General features: G+C 31.4%; 1 non-coding gene across 1 annotated transcript; it reads right to left on the bottom strand.

Annotated features, from left to right (window-relative positions):
* Window positions 1–2705: 2705 nt before the first annotated feature.
* TRNAP-AGG (transfer RNA proline (anticodon AGG)) lies at window positions 2706–2777 on the bottom strand. The gene has a single exon. It is a non-coding gene; the product is annotated as a tRNA-Pro (tRNA).
* Between the last annotated feature and the right edge of the window lie 1658 nt (window positions 2778–4435).

Raw genomic sequence — 4435 nt, 5'->3', positions numbered from 1 at the left:
TTATACTTCCCTTCTCCCGTGTTCTTAACACACGTTTGATCCCTTACACAAATTAAATCCAACTAAAATAAATTATCAATAAATATTTATAAAGAAATAATAATACTACAGTTTTTTTTTAAATATTTCGGTGAGCAATAGTAAAGCCATTGGTAAGCATTAGTCTAATAAACCAACTTTGTGTAAATTTATATATAGCATTAGATACAAACATAATTATTCTTATAATAAATTTGATTCTAATGTATGCAGTGTTGCATAAAATTACAGTAATATACTAATGCCAACATAATATTATGAAATATTACCTGTACCATTCAGGCATGGCTTGGGTTGGCATGAGGGAGACAGCACTCAGTGGTGCATCCTCCTTACGTTAAGTACTACATACAAATCGATTTTATGAAAATGCTCAACGGATATAAAATTATTGTGCATTTTATCATATTCTTCCCGCAAGCCCTTCTTTCGCGTCACATTGTTGTGAGTCCAACCATTATTGTTACTGTTCTTGGTCTCTTGTCATTTCCCTGGCAGAAACCTCATCATGCCAATCTATGTTTCTATTTATCTCTTGATACCTAGCTTTGAACTCTATATAGGAGTAAAAGCAAGTACATCGACTTAAGATTTCAGTCAATCTCTCTCTTATCAATCACAGTACTGCAAATCAGGTAGTAGTCTAGAGTTGGCCTTACTTTTACTCTGTAGGATCCCTGATTCCATTTTTGTCACAACGTAGGGGAATCCGATAATACTTCTACTTCTTCTCTATTACATCTTCTAATCCTCTATCTACCTGTAGGATTTTGTTCATGTTAGTGCTGAAGAGCAACTTTTTTTTACGGAGCTCTTTTTACGATACCGTCATGACATTTGAGGAATATCGTCTGCATAAAGAAAAAGTTGAATCAACACAGCAAGCAGATTTCTTCGCCCTTTTCGGTCCGCCTTTTACAAGGTTTTGCTAGTTCGTAAGTATATAATATATATAACATGGGGTTATTTTTTCGACCTTTTTTAAACTTTTAACTTCAACAAGGTTTCTTGGAATGTTATTTGCTCTTAGTGACTCTAATATTTTTTTCCTTGAGACATAATCGAATTTAGCTTGAAGATATTTTTATCCCTATCCCAGAATTTTTTCAATGTATTTCTGAGGGAGAAGATGTGATCTTATGTTTGTAGTATTGGTCGTAAACCAGATTGCTCTTCTTGAGCGGTTCTATCAGAGGTCTCAGTCTATTTTCAAGGATGGGCCTTCACTGAGAAGATACAAGGTTCGGTTGGTTCGCCTAACCAACAGTTAGTTGTCTCGTGATAATTGGGATTTTCTTACTGAGCTATGCAACCTTAAGAAAGTATACAGGACTCAAAGAAACTTAACGAAAATAATTGATGATATTAATTTTACTTAGTTTAATAACAGGAGACTGTGCAACAATACACGTTCAAAGGTGCCGACTAGTTAATAAAAGTCTGAACCGATTCCCTCTTCACAATGTTGGGATCAAGTGTAACTACATGGAAAATGCCTGATGAGTGAAATGAGATATCTCTAGAACAATTCCTCGTTTTTAAAATATTTTCTAAAGTATTAAAATTGCCTATTTTTTTTATTTACAAGATATCACAGCTTAAATATCATTAAAATTTTTAAAACCGCGAAGTTGTATTGTAATCAACATATTTTCGAAATATAACATTAATATTATTAAAAAATAAGTACAAATAATTTATGAAGGAGGAAATTCAAAATGTTAAAAAAAATAAAGTTTTTACTTTATTTGTCAAACATTTAAAGTTTCTTCTATTTATTTAGTTTTCGGGTCATATTTTCATTTTCATATTACTTAATCAAAGTTTCAATTTATCTCATATTTTGAAATATACTTCTTGAATTCAAACATAACAATCTAAAATATACTCAGTGGGTTGGAGCTAAATTAAAAAAAAATAATGAAATTTCAGTATATAAAAGTACAATGCTCTATACCAGGGAGAGAATGTAATCTGGAGGTGTATAACTTTTTATAAAATACTTGCTCAACTGTCTTTAGTATGAAATCTCTCAAGTTTGTGGTGAATTTCTGTGCAAGGAGAAGAGAATTATTTAATGAGGGAGACATCTTCCTTCAACTTAATTTTTATTCGTGGCGAATTATACACCGAATATTAATTGGGAGTATTCTACATAGAATGCTTCAAATTTATTCTATTTATTAAACCATTAATTGGTTTTTTGTGAATTAACTCATCAGACTTCCTATAGAGATAATCCAGATATTGATTTTATGTGATAGGATATTATTGGAATATTCAAATACAGAAAAGTGGTTTATGTTTCTCAAATACCAAAAATACGTTTCGGTTATACTGGTCCTTCGAAACCTTTTCCTGAATGTCATATGAACAGAAATAGATAAGATGATATAATTGAAGGCGGAACACATTTCATAACAGTATAAAAGAGACCTACCTACTGATATAAACAGTACATTTGCAATACATCAACATCTTAATACATATTTAGACTGATTAGTTATCAACTGGTTTTTAGATATTCAAGGTTTTAATTTCAAACTATGTAACTTGATAAAAAATTAGTGTTAATTAATAAACTAGATTAAATAAAATGAAATAACGAATTGATAGCTATGGTAAATATCAGTTAAATACAAGAAGTATAAAAAAACTACAATTGTGGGCTCGGCCGGGATTTGAACCCGGGACCTCTCGCACCCTAAGCGAGAATCATACCCCTAGACCACCGAGCCGTTGAGATTTGTTAATTATTTTAATTGGATGGGTCAGCTTATTTTTTAAAAAGAAGAAATTGTGAACAATATTTTTAAGTATCATACTTAACTCGCTAGCAGCTATAGTTATTCAAGCTATTACTTGAAGCTGAAATTATCTCACTAACCAAGAAACTCTAAATTTAAATATTAAATTAGATATACATTTGGGTAATCTTACAATAACTTGATTGTAATGCATACTGCCTTATATTAAATAAATAATGGATTGGAATATTGTCTTATTTTATTTTATTAATGATGCCCTTTGTATTTCATACAGCGTTATAACAATATTATCAGAGAATCGTAAATACATAGTGTAATGTACATAATGAAATTAAATGTAAGTAAAAATATTCTAACAAAAACTTGCTACATATAACGCTATTGCTGCTAATGATTCAAATGTTTCATTAAGTCAAATTAGTTTAATAAGTATTTTAAATGAAATTTGCAAATATAGCAATAAGTATTTAAGACAAATTTTTTATCAATGGATAAGCTTATTAAGTTTATTTCATTAATTTCAGGTTTTGATCGCAAAGTACACTTCAATATTGCGAAATACCTCTTCAAATAAAATTCAGCACTGAAACGAACTTATTTAAATATTCAGCAAATTTAAGTGAATATTTAAATAATCACTAAACTATTCCGTAACTCACTCAACTTTCGTAATACCGTGGGGCTCCCTAATGACCTCAAAACCTCTTTTCCTAGTGAAAACTTCTCCAGTTTTCGAGTCGCTCGACGACCTTTGTCACGAAACTATCCTGAACTACATGAGTTAGTTTCCATTAAATTTACTTGGACCTTATATTACACAGTTCCTTTTTCCAAATAAGAACACGGTTGAGGTTCTTCCGAGACTTATGCGAGAATATTCCCATGGCATTCCCCGCATAAGGTTTCCGCTGAATGTACTACGAAGCTGAACTAGGAGAAAATAATCCGCAAAAGAGGAGAGCCGCAAACAATATGGTTTGCGAATATACTTGCAAGTGACAGGACAAAAGATGGCCAATGGTTTTGTTTATGAACTGGATCTATATAGCAGCAGTAAATGCATTATTTATTTTGTGGAAAAAATTCATCCTGATTGGAAATCAAGTAACATACAAACAAGGCTATTGTGCCTGTTAACTCTCAATAAAATATTATTTGAACCAGCCATAACGAACTCTCAGTCTAGAAATATAGAAGAAAGTCTTGGAAACCATTGAGAGTAAAAATTGTGCTGGCGATGAGATTGAGGTGGAAGAAGCAGAAGCGACCACATCAGGAAGTCAAAGGAAGAAAAGGAAACGGTTTTCCTTATGGCTAAGAAAATAGAGTACCAAGTAAACACAGTCTTCATCATGTTACTCTCATATAGGTAAAGTAACAAATCACAAAAGCTATTCTGTATCAATTGGGAATAACTTGATCTTCTGTACAATCACAAGGCGCATTGGTATTTTATGTTATATCACAAAAATTGAGTAGTCAGTTATATTGTATAATTTAGGTCAGCTTTATATCTCCTTAATATTATACTAAATTATAAATTAAAACAAAAAAAGCGATTGAGTTAAAATAACAAACAACGAGAGTGAAAAAGGAGAATGGAGTTATAAAGAGGGTCATGGGCCCAA

The sequence above is a fragment of the Halyomorpha halys genome, unplaced genomic scaffold (genome assembly GCF_000696795.3).
Source record: "Halyomorpha halys isolate HHAL.00 unplaced genomic scaffold, Hhal_1.1 Scaffold1091.1, whole genome shotgun sequence".
Lineage (NCBI taxonomy): Eukaryota > Metazoa > Arthropoda > Insecta > Hemiptera > Pentatomidae > Halyomorpha > Halyomorpha halys.
The sequence above is the reverse complement of the archived record's forward strand: the minus strand, read 5'-3'. Positions and strand labels throughout refer to the sequence as shown.